Source organism: Nomascus leucogenys, chromosome 2 (genome assembly GCF_006542625.1).
Source record: "Nomascus leucogenys isolate Asia chromosome 2, Asia_NLE_v1, whole genome shotgun sequence".
NCBI classification, from domain to species: domain Eukaryota; kingdom Metazoa; phylum Chordata; class Mammalia; order Primates; family Hylobatidae; genus Nomascus; species Nomascus leucogenys.
Window position 1 is genome coordinate 48998442 of NC_044382.1, and position 12924 is coordinate 49011365.

Here is a 12924-nt window from a genome sequence, read left to right on the forward strand (position 1 = left end):
CCCCAAATGCTGGGATTATAGGGGGATTACAGGCACAAGCCACCATGCCCGGCATTGAAGCTGAACTTCTGATGGTGGGAAGGGAGTGGGACAGGAGAAGGCAGAGAATGGGGCATCATGTTAAAACTTTCTTCAAGGCAGAAGCATGCCCGGGAGTAAGCTTGCCTTTAGAACCTCATTTCATGTCAGGTGTGCTGGGACAGAGGGAAACTCAGTCAAGAAGACTGGCACTTTTGCCCAAAACATAGGAGATGAGATCTTAAAACACAGCCATAAGTATGTGCTGTAAAGAAACGGCCACGGGGAAAGCCAAGGCAAGAGTAGAAATATTTTTTCTTTCCATCTCGTCTCGTCTCGTCTCTTCTCTTTCTCTCTCTCTTTCCCCCTCCCTCCCTCCCTTCCTTCTTTTGAGGTGGGGTCTTGTTCTGTCACCCAGGCTGGAGTGCAGTGGCACCATCACAACTCTCTGCAGCCTCAACCTCCCAGGCTCAAGCAGTTCTCCTGCCTCAACCTCCTAAGTAGCTGAGATCAGAGGCACTTGCCTCCTCACTACACCCAGCTAATTTTAATTTTTTTTTTTTTTTTTTTGTAGAGACAGGACTTGCTCTGTTGCCCAGGATGGTCTTGAACTCCTGTTCTCAAGTAATCCTCCCACCTTGGCCTCCCAAAGTGCTGGCCGTACAGGCATGAGCTGCTGAGCCTGGCCTAGAAAGATTTCTTTCTGGACAGTTTGAATAGGGTTAGCTCTGAGACGGCCCTTACTGTCTTTTCTAACTTGTTTATGTAATTTCCCCTGAATAGCTTTCATGACTCTTCAACTGGATTATCTGGTTTTAGGTTTTACCTGGATTTATATATATATATATGTCTCAAGTTATTTTTCATTGTGGTAAAATATAGACAACATAAAATTTGCCATTTTACCCATTGTTCAGTGTACAATTCAGTGCAGTTGATCACACTGGCAGTGTTGTGAGACCATGGCCACTATCTCTTTCCAAAATTTTTCGTCACTCTAAACATAAACTCTTTACCCATTAAGCAATAAGTCCTATTCCCTCTTCCCCCCTCCCTGTGGCCCCTCCAGCCCCTGGAAACCTCTCACCTACTTTCCGTCTCTATGAATTTGCTATTCTGAACATTTCACATAAATGGCACTGTACAATATTTGTCCCTTTGTATCTGGCTTCTTTCACTGAACATAATGTTTTCAAGGTTCATCCATGTCGTAAGATGTATCTAACCTTAATTCATTTTATACCAAATAATATTCCACTGTATGGATATACCACATTATGTTTATCCACTCCCCTGTTGATGGACGGCTGGGTTATTATTCCCTTTGGCTACTGGAATAACATTGCTGTCAACATGAGTGTACAAGTATCTGTATCCCTTGTGTATCTATTTTTTTTTTTTTTGAGATGGAGTCTCGCTCTGTCACCCAGGCTGGAGTGCAGTGGCACGATTTCAGATCACTGAAACCTCTGTCTCCTGGGTTCAAGCGATTCTCCTGCCTCAGCCTCCCGAGCAGCTGGGACTACAAGCATGGGCCACCAGGCCCAGCTAATTTTTTTGTATTTTTAGTAGAGGCAGGGTTTCACCATATTGGCCAGGCTGGTCTCGAACTCCTGACCTCGTGATCCACCCGTCGCAGCCTCCCAAAGTGCTGGGATTACAGGTGTGAGCCATTGTGCCCCGCCTGTTTTGTCTTTGAGATGGAGTTTTGCTCTCTCACCTAGGCTGGAGTGCGGTGGCACGATCTTGGCTCACTGCAACCTCTACCTCCTGGGTTCAAGTGATTCTCCTCCCTCAGCTTCCTGAGTAGCTGGGATGACAGACGCACGCCACCACACCTGGATAATTTTTGTATCTTTAGTAGAGATGGGGTTTCGTCATGTTGGCCAGGTTGGTCTTGAACTCTTGACCTCAGGCAATCCTCCTACCCCGGCCTCCCAAAGTGTTGGGATTACAGGTGTGAGCCACTGCACCTGACTGTATATCTATGTTTTGACCATCATGTTTTTTTTCATCTGATCTACCTTTATCTTGGATGCTCTGTTTGCTAGCTTGGCAGAGCCGGCCTGGACACAAGTGGTGAAGCCATTTATGCCTGGGAATTCCTCTCTGACTGTCAACACTGCCACTTCAAAGGACTTCTTGCAGTCATCCTCTGGCATTGCCATGGCTAGTGCCAGTTGTGAATTCTGCACCAGCAACCTCCACCGCCTACATTGGACTTGATAAAACAAGCTGCTTCTCAGGTATGCTAAAGAACAAATTAAGAAACAGAGTCACCTGGGATGAGTGAAATTCCCTTTCAATCATGTCAGCCAGAGCAGAGGTTGTCATGAAATTTGATGTTAGGGATTTATTTCCTAATATACAGTCTAAAAGGGAAAACAGCATAAGAGCTGAAATGTGAATTGGACATGTCTATAGAGTGTGAATTGGATTCAAGACAAAATATTGTGAATGGTTAATAGGGTCAGTCTAAGTATACTTGCTGAAATAATCTCTTGGATATGCAAATATTCTGAGAACTACACTGTCAAATAGCTATTGTATCCTCTTATCTATGTATTCACAGAACGGCTATATGTTATAACAAATGAAAAATGTGAATTTAAAAAATAATGTCACCCTAAAATAATACTTTACTTTGAATAGTAATTTTTGTTGTCGGAGTTTTTTATTTTTGTCATACCAGACAGTTAGGTTCTTACCACAGCTTTATTTGGAAATATTAAGAGATGAGCTCTGGCCAGGCACGGTGGCTCACACCTGTAATCCCTGCACTTTGGGAGGCCAAGGCAGGTGGATTACCTGTGGTCAGGAGTTTGAGACCAGCCTGGCCAACATGGTTAAACCCTGTCTTTACTAAAAATACAAAAATTAGCTGGGTGTGGTTGCAGGCGCCTTTAATCTCAGCTACTCAGGAGGCTGAAGCAGAATAGCTTGAACCCTGGAGGCAGAGGTTTCAGTGAGCCGAGATCATGCCACGGCACTCCAGCCTGGGCGACAGAGTGAGACTCCATCTCAAAAAAAAAAAAAAAAAAAAAGAGAAATGAGCTCTGTGTGTCCTGCTGTCAGCAGGAACAGACATAGGGTGGGAAGGGGAAGGAGAAAGCAGGAACAGGCCAAATGTTCAGAGTCATCTGGGTCATCAAGTCCACCACATGCATCAGCCATGCCTTGGATTATCTTGGAATACCTTGGAACTTCTCCTTCTGGCTACCTGGGGCTTTCTCAGTGGAATCTCTTCCCTGGGAACCTTGCATTGTCTTGAGGACTTGAGATGCTATTTAAATGATCACCATCTCACTATGGGTATCAGCCCATTACACATGAGGACAGAGTGGGGTTGGGGGCAGGGGGAATTCAGATGAAAGATACTTGTGAAGAAGCCATAGGTTTTACTGTTGACAATTCCGGGGCTCCACCATTGAGCCTCTCATGAAAACCATTAGGAAGTAGCCAAACATATTGGGTTTCATTCCATTTCTTTTTCATTCCTTTTCCTAATTTCTGAGAGTTGAGCTAGTGAGCAGAGAAGGAATAGACAGTGCAGAGAAGACTGACAGCTCATGGATGACCCTGACATACTCTAGAACAGCCCGAAGCTCACGGTAAGTATTCAAAAACACCTTGATCAGATGAACAAATAAACATCAGCCACTAGGACTCAAGAGCTGAGATGATCTGACCAACGTGCATGCCTTTTTCTTTGATCTAGCCCAGGTTTGCTGGGTTTGATTAACTTTGCAAATCTTTGGCAGAATTTGGTTCTCAGAAATATCAAGAAGTGGCAGAGTGCAAGAGAGCCCCTTCACCATACTTAAATGGAAACATCTCCCAGTTTTCTGATTTCCAGGTTAGAATTCAATTTCCAGGAATCCCCCCCTTTTTTTTTGAGACGGAGTCTTAGCCTTGCTCTGTCACCCAGGCTGGAGCGCAGTGGTGCAACCTTGGCTCACTACAACCTCTGCCTCCTGGGTAATCTCCACCTCCCAGGTTCAAGTGATTCTCCTGCCTCAACCTCCCGAGTAGCTGGGATTACAGGCACCCACCACCATGCCTGGCTAATTTTTGTATTTTTGTAGAGACGGGGTTCCACTATGTTGGCCAGGCTGATCTTGAACTGCTGACCTCAGGTGATCTGCCCATCTCGGCCTCCCAATGTGCTGAGATTACAGGGGTGAGTCACCGTGCCCGGCCACTATCCAGGATTCTCTAAGAAAGGATTCTGAGAATTAAATATGGAAAACAAGGGATCCCCAGCACCTGACTGCTGCTTTCTGCTTTATCCGTGTCCTTAGGATCCGCCATGTCCTTGCTCTGGTGCTTCAGCCCTCCCTCACGCCCCCTGTTCATTCTCAAACCATCTAAATCCAGCTGTTCCGAATCCCATCAGCTCTGAGTCCCACTTGCCTTCTTCTTGGCCAATCTGATACAATCTCCTCTGCTTCACTTTTGATTCCTCTCCAGCCCGTTTGTACCATTAGAGCATTGGAGCACCATTATATCTCAATTGTGGTCCATAACCCATCTTCTCAAAATTTCAAAATTTAACACAAATTGATGAGCCCCATTCAAGATCTACTGAATCAGAATTTCTAAGGTGGGCTTCAGACTCCTCAGCATCACTCATAAATTTGAGAACATTGTCTTTTGGCACAAGTAATACAATTACCATGTTGAAAGGTATTGTTCTAATTTTTGAGATGGAGTCTTGCTCTGTTGCCCAGGCTGGAGTGCAATGGCGCGATCTTGGCTCACTGCAACCTCCGTCTCCTGGGTTCAAGCAATTCTCCTGCCTCAGCCTCCTGAGTAGCTGGGACAACAGGCAAGCGCCACCACGCCCAACTAATTTTTTGTTGTTGTTGTATTTTTAGTAGAAATGGGGTTTCACCATGTTGGCCAGGCTGGGCTCGAACTCCTTACCTCAAGTGATCCGCTCACCTCACCCTCGCATAGTGCTGGGATTACAGGCATGAGCCACTGTGCCTGGCCAAAGTTTGGCATTTCTTCCAGATTCTATTTCATGTTCAGATTTCCTGCTTCTTGACTTCTTTGTTTTTGTTAATGACATCACCGTTTCACAGACCCTAGGCTTCAAACCTCAACCTTCCAGTCCTCCGCACCCAGTACGCTACCCCTCCCAACCTGCACCTCACTATAGCTGGGTGCTACCTCTTCAGTAATATTTCTTCCATTCTCACCTCTTTTTTTTTTTTTTTTTGAGACAGGATCTCGTTCTGTCACCCAGGCTGGCATGCAGTGGTGCCATCTCGGCTCACTGCAACCTCCGCCTCCTGGGTTCAAGTGATTCTTGTGCCTCAGCCTCCTGAGTAACTGGGATTACAGGCACCTGCCACTGCGCCTGGCTAATTTTTGTGTTTTTAGTAGAGACGGGGTTTTACCATGTTGTCCAGGCTGGTCTCAAACTCTTGACCTCAGATGATTTGCTCACCTCAGCCTCCCAAAGTGCTGGGATTACAGGAGTGAGCCACTGTGCCTGGCCTCTTCCATCCTCACTTTTGCTCTTGCAGATTAAGAACTTGGAAATGTTCACATGAGCTCACCTCAAGATGTCAAATGCTGCCACTTCCAGTATTGAAATCCAGGGTACACATTGCCCCTCTTTTCCGGCATCTGTCCACTTTGTGAAATACATATGTATGCATGCTTTTCTGTTTCTTCCACTAGACTTGAAGCTCCTGGAAGTGAGTTTCTTCAGGTCACCTTTGCTTTTCTCTAGCATAGGACCTTGTATATGGTGCTTTGAAAAATATTTGTTGAATTGAATAGGTGAATTTCTTAATCGCAGGCCCACTGCTGACATGTAGCGATGTGTGTATAGATTTTTGACCTTCCAAACACTTTCACAATCAGAAGCACAGCTAGCCTTTCTCTCCTTGGTATTGCTGGCTGTCAATTTGTCTGCATTTGCTAATATGGAAATTTGAAAAAAAAAACACACAAAAACCACCATCTGGGTTTGAGGTGAGAACCCCATCTCTATCGCTATTGGATGATCTTTGATAAGTTCCTTACCTCTCTAAGCCTCAGTTTCATCTTCTGTAAAAGGGAAGTAATAATAGTACCTCTCTTACAGGTTGTTATAAAGGTCGAAAGAGAAAACAAACATAAGTACTTAACATGGTTCCTGGCCTAGGTCGGGCACTCAGTGAATGGGAGCCACTGGGTACTGGTGTTCCTATATTTACATCTTTGTTTGTTTGTTTTTTTGAGACGGAGTCTCACTCTATTGCCCTGGCTGGAGTGTGGTGGTGAAATCTCAGCACACTGCAACCTCCACCTCCCAGGTTCAATTGATTCTCCTGCCTCAGCCTGCTGAGTAGCTGGGATTACAGGCACCTGCTACCACCCCCGGATAATTTTTGTATTTTTGGTAGACATAGGGTTTCACCATGTTGGCCAAGCTGGTCTCAAATTCCTGACCTCAAGTGATCCACCCGCTTCGGCCTCCCAAAGTGCTGGGATTACAGGCATGGTCCCCTGCGCCCCACCTATTATCTTTGAAAAGGTCTCTACTGGCTCCCAGTTCTACTGGATAAGGCTTAAAATCCTGGGCTATGAGTATCTCAGGTTCCCAGCCTTGTCTCCGGGCCTTACTCATGTACCCCAACCTTAGGTACCCCAAACCAGACTCTGCCTCTTCCTTCAACAAGCCCTGTGCCCTCACACCTCTAGGCCTGTCCTCCAGCAGTTCACTCCTCCTGGAGGGTCTCTCCTCCCAGTGGTGGCCCACAGAAAGATGCTTGGCGAGAATTAATTACTTCCTTATCCTTATTTCCATAGCTCTCTGAACCTTCCTCTATTACAGCACTTTCACAATGCAGTACAGTGAATTTATTTTTGTATCCAAACTCCTCTGTGAGTCCGTGAACTCCTCAGGGGTAGGAATCATAGCTCATGCCTCCTTTTGGCCCACTCACAGTGCATGAACATTCTAAGAGTCTGATGAATATTTTCTGTGTTTACTAAAACATGGAGATTAAGCATTGAATCACCCAATGATTGTGGCTGTGGCCTCAATGCCTGTCCATCTGGAGACCTCCTATAACAGTCTGGGTGGAGACTTTTATCCGTAGGCCTCTTTACAGAGACATTTTACATAGATCATCATCTTCCTAGATCTTCAGATAAAACTAGGCTTGTTCTGGCAGATGCGGTGGGAAATAATGTAGTAAACCAAGGCAATTTGGTTTAGTGATTTGACCAAAGTTCCAAACTAACTCAAGACACTCTGATTCCACTGGCCTATCTCGCTGTCTCATGGCTTCCCATGGAAGCTGTGTGATGGTGGCCTCCGAGGAAGAACTGGCCAAGTATCTTTGGGACAAAGTAAATGGACATGTTAGGTTATGAAATGCGCCTATCTCCACCCAGACTGTTATAGGGGGTCTCCAGATGGACAGGCATTGAGGCCACAGCCACAATCATTGGGTAACTGAATGCTTAATCTCCACGTTTTGGAATTATGTGCTCCCTATGGATTTCTTTTATGTATGTATGTATGTATGTATTTATTTATTTTTGAGACAGAGTCTCGCTCTGTCACCCAGTCTGGAGTGCAGTAGCGCGATCTTAGTTCAATGCAACCTCCATCTCCCGGGCTCAAGTGATTCTGGTGCCTCAGCCTCCTGAGTAGCTGGGATTACAGGTGCATGCCACCACGTCCAGCTAATTTTTGTATTTTTGGTAGAGACGGGCTTTCGCTATGTTGCCCAAGGTGGCCTCAACTCCTGGCCTCAAGTGATCTACCCGCGTCAGCCTCCCAGAGTGCTGGGATTACAGGCATGAGCCGCCATGCCCAGCCTCCTGTGGATTTCAATGTGACCATTTGGGCAAATCTCTCAGTGAAGGAGTGGGACATTTTCTTTATGAGAGACTCTGGGGGAGTACGTACCACATGAGGCTGGTTCATAGTTCACAGGCTTAGCCTTATGAGCGTAATGGGAACACATAGGGTCTCTAGAGAAGAACCTCTCAGGGCCTCCGTTGACCTCAGGTGTAGGCCTGATCCTGTATCCTCTTCACCTGGCTAACTTTTAACATGTGGCTGAAAAGTGGCTACTTCAGAAGCCTTCCTTGGCCACTCCTTCAACCCCATCATTCTGTCCCCCATGTGCTCCTGTAACGTCTTATGTTCGCTTCCATCATCATATGGCTGAGAGATCAAACCCAAGTCTGTCCCTCACTTGACTGCGAGATCCCTAAAGGCAGGGACCTGTCAAGTATGTTTGTCACTGGACCATTCTGAGAAGAAGTGATGCAAGCATCCTGCGGAGGGAAGAGGACTATAAAACAGCAGGCCACTGCAGCCGTCACTCACTGTGCTTGGTGATGAGCTCTTGCACAAATATATCCTTGGCCACTGTTTTCTTTAATAGTCAGTTTTTTGTTGCTGGGCCAGGAGTGGTGGCTTACGTTTGTAATCCCAGCACTTTGGGAGGCCAAGGTGGGAGGACGGCTTGAGGCCAAGAGCTCAATACCAGCCTGGGCAACACAGCGAGACTCTGTCTCTAATTTTATATATATATTTTTATATATATATATATTTATACACACACACACATATATATATATACACATATATACATACACACACACACACACACACACACACATATTTTTCCCCCAGGCCAGGTGTGGTGGCTCACACCTGTAATCCCAGCACTTTGGGAGGCAAAGACGGGCAGATCACTTGAGGTCAGGAGTTTCAAGACCAGCCTGGCCAACATGGCAAAACCCCATCTCTACTAAAAACACAAAAATCAGCTGGACGTGGTGGCGGGCGCCTGTAATCCCAGCTACTTGGGAGGCTGAGGCAGGAGAATCACTTGATTCTGGGAGGCGGAGGTTGTGGTGGGCTGAGATCGTGCCACTGCACTCTAGCCTGTGTGACAGAGTGAGCCTCTGTCTCAAAAAATAAAATTAAATTAAATATTTTTGTTGTTAATTAAAAAAAGCCTTCACTGCCATGGCTTTCCAAGTCAAAAATTCTTTTCATGGCCCTCATGATCATCATGATCGAGATTCCTTTAGATCCAGCTTTTCTTTCACCCCCTCATCTCTCCCACTCCCTATATGTACATGGACCCCCTCCCCCCACCCCATCTCCTACCTCTGTGCGTAGGCTTATGCAATACCCGCCGCTTGGAACACCAGCCTCAGAGCCAGGGAATCCTCTCCGCCATGCAAAACACAGTTCCAATGTTTCTCGGAAGCCCTCCCAGACCCCTCATCCCCATGACATGTTAGGGGCTTCTCTTAGTTCCCTGAGCTTTGGCTGCTGCCTGACTTTTCTCATGATATTCCAATGATTTCTGCCCATTTCCCTCAATTAGAGTGCAAGATCCTTAGAAGCAAGGATCTTGTCTTCTTTTTTTTCCCATGCCCACTGCTGGGTCCTAGGTGGCTGGATGAATTGTAAAATAAGAATCTGTGAATTTAACATTCTTTGATTATTTAGTGATGGTGAAGATTTCTCAGCTCTGAGAAGAACTTCAATGCCCATGCTTTTTGCATGGTGTCAGTTTTTGGGTTCCAAGACTTTTGTTCTAGTAGGATGAGAACCCAGGATTACACAAGATGGAAGATGTACAAACTCTCCCTCTCTAAGGGTGAGTGCTCTTAAAAGGCTACAAAAGACCAAGCAGTCAGATGTCTGCATGTTCTATCTGATATCATCCCTTTATTGTGCCCTTGGGCCTGGTCAAATCAGTCATCCCAGCTCATATGACATTTGCAGCTAGTTTTATGCAAGATGCAAAATCTTGCACAGCAATAACTAGAGAGGCTGTTGTAATTCTGTGCAAGTTGGAAAAAGCCGGGGGCCAATTTGGCCTGTGTAGATGTGACTTTGTCTCCAAGTTCCCATCGTTCATCATGGAAGCCCTGCCTTGGAAAGTTTATGTAATCAAAACGTTTATCAACTATCAATTGACAATAATGACGATGCGCCTGTCTAGAGTTAGTCGGTCCAGTTCCAAGGGTGTCCTCGTGTGACAGTTATGCAACAATGCACTTGGTCACCACGTGAGTAATGACAAGTGGGTCAGGACACTGCTATCGTATCAGGCATTATTATGTTTTGCTAATGGATGGGAGTAACAGTCCATCTAACTGGTTAGCAGGTGAGTCACTTGTAATACCAAAAAAGCAAGTATTTAAGTATGTATTTTAAAAATCATTCCTCTTTAGGCCGGGTGCAGTGGCTCATGCCTATAATCCTAGTACTTTGGGAGGCCGAGACAGGCAGATCACTTGAGGTCAGGAGTTCAAGACCAACATGGCGAAATGTTGTCGCTACTGAAAATACAAAAACACTAGCTGAGTGTGGTGGTGCGCACCTGTAATCTCAGCTACTCGGGACTCTGAGGCAGGAGAATTGCTTAAATCTAAGAGGCAGAGGTTGCAGTGTGCCAAGATCATGCCACTGCACTCCAGCCTGGGTGATAGAGCAAGACTCTGTCTCAAAAAATAATAAAATAAAATAAAATATAAAATAAAACAATTGATTCCTCTTTAGTTTTATATATTTCATATCAAACCTTATTTAAAAAAAGGATATAAGGCAGCTTCAAAGACAAAAGGAGATCCATGTTAGAGGTGGGTGTTTAAATATAAGCCCTTTCTGCTCAACCAACAAATGTTGTCACATCTGCGTATGACAAGATATCACTTTACTGGGGCATCTGCTCTCCCTGACTCACCCAACAAGGTTGAGAATTCCCTCCTCCGCATCACTCCTGTGCCTGGAACAAACCTGCTCTGTAGCATAGCTCCTATGGCATTTTGAGTCTTTATGCCCACACTGTGAGCATCTTGAGGGCAGCACCATGCATATTTGGTTTGGAAACCCAAGCACCTAGCACAGGTTTTCAATCAAGAATGATGATAATGGGCCGGGTGTGGTGGCTTACACCTGTAATCCCACTTTGGGAGGCCAAGGTAGCAGGATCGCTGAGCCTAGGAGTTTGAGAGCAGCCTGAGCAACATAGTGAGACCTTGTCTTTAAAGAAAATTTAAAAATTAGCTGGGTATGGTGGTGTGCCCCCATGGTCCCAGCTGCTCAAGAGGCTGAGGTGGAAGGATTGCTTGGGCCTGGGAGGTTGAGGCTGCAGTGAGTGGTGATCATGCCACTGCACTTCAGCCTGGGTGACAGAGCAAGACCTTACCTTAAAAAAAAAGAGAGAGAGAGAATAATGATGATGAAGAGGAGGAGGATGACGATGAAGAGGAGGAGGATGTATATTATTTTTTGTTTGTTTGTTTGTTTTGAGGGTATTGCTCTGTTGCCCAGGCTAGAGTGCAGTGGTGGGATCACGGCTCACTGCAGCTTCGAACTCCTAGGCTCAAGTGATCCTCCCACCCTGACCTCACAGAGTGCTGGGATTACGCCCAGTGGATGTATATTATTGTGTAAACTAAATTTTGGATATCTCCTCCTCCCTCTAGATCCCCTTCTCTGCCAGTCCTGGAGCACACCCACCTCTCTGGCCCCTTCCCCATCAGGCCCTGTGGAGTGCGGGGCAGAGTCCTGAAGTGACTCTTGCTTTCTCCACTGCGGTTCTAACAGGGTTAAAGTTGAGGTTTCTAATCACTCCCATGAGGTCTTATTACCTGTTGATTAGGTCCTTTTGGGATCAGCATCAAACCGACAACAATAATAAACACTGCCTTCATTGGAACTCGGTAATGACCCTGCCTGCCCTGCAGGCCTGGTGGTGATGGGGAGGGGCCTTGGCCATTATGGGGCTGGAAACAGCAGCCCTTGGTGGGGGCGTTTGCCAGCAATTTGGTGGTGCCGCAAAGAGGTGCGGCTAACAAGCCGATAGGCACCTGTTGGGGATTTCTGGCTGGCCAGAGGCACCCCTGTTGTTCCAGCACAAGGCTCTTCGGAGAGGACCCTCCACAGCCAGCCTGAGGACTTGAGAGATGGAGCCGGGTGGTCTTTCCGCAGGACTAGAGGAATTTCTAGAGAATGATCTGGTAACTGTTTCACGTATATTTTTCCAAACTTTTTCCTGTGCACATCCAAATGTGAGTGAGTGAATGAGGATGTGAACGCATGCGTGTGCATAGGTTTCCTGTCTTTATTACAAAAATGCAATCATAGGAAACATTTTGTTCTGTAAATTGCTTTTTTTTTTTTCACCCAACAATCCATCTCAGACACCCTTCCATGTCATTCTGTTGAAGAGCTTCATATTAATCCAGAATATGAACAAAGCTAAATACATTTAACCAACATAAATGTGATGGAACATTTTGACCATCTCCACCCATTTCTTGGTATTACAAATAAAGCTGCAGTGCTTGCTCTGGCAGCACATACACTAAAATCAGAATGACAGAGAAGGTTACATGGCTTCTGTGCAGGATGGATACACAACTTTGTGAAGCATTCCATATTTTTTTTGCTTATAACTTTTCATATTAGGCCAGGCATGGTGCCTCATGCCTGTAATTTGGGAGGCCAAGGCAGGTGAATTGCTTGAGGCCCGTAGTTCAAGATCAGTCTGGTCAACAGGGTGAAAGCCCATCTCTACAAAAACCACAAAAATTAGCTGAGCATGGCGGTGCGCAACTGTAGTCCCAGCTACTTGGGGGGCTGAGGCATGAGAATCACTTGAACCCGGGAGGCAGAAGTTGCAGTGAGCCAAGATCAAACCACTGTACTCCAGACTGGGCAACAGAGTGAGACTTGGTCTCAAAACAAAAAAACAAAAAAACAAAAAAACCAAAAACCAAAGCTTTTCATATTTTTAAAAGTAAACAAAACAAATGATACGGCATTAAAGAGTTTCATTTGGGTGGGGCGCGGTGGCTCACGCCTGTAATCCCAGCACTTTCGGAGGCCGAGGCAGGCGGATTATGAGGTCAGGAGAT

The 12924-nt window shown here is 45.8% G+C and overlaps 1 non-coding gene across 1 annotated transcript; it reads left to right on the plus strand.

Moving 5' to 3' along the window:
- Positions 1–12347: 12347 nt before the first annotated feature.
- On the plus strand, positions 12348–12451 carry LOC115831843. Its single transcript, XR_004027335.1, has one exon. It is a non-coding gene; the product is annotated as a U6 spliceosomal RNA (small nuclear RNA).
- The last annotated feature ends 473 nt before the right edge of the window (positions 12452–12924 follow it).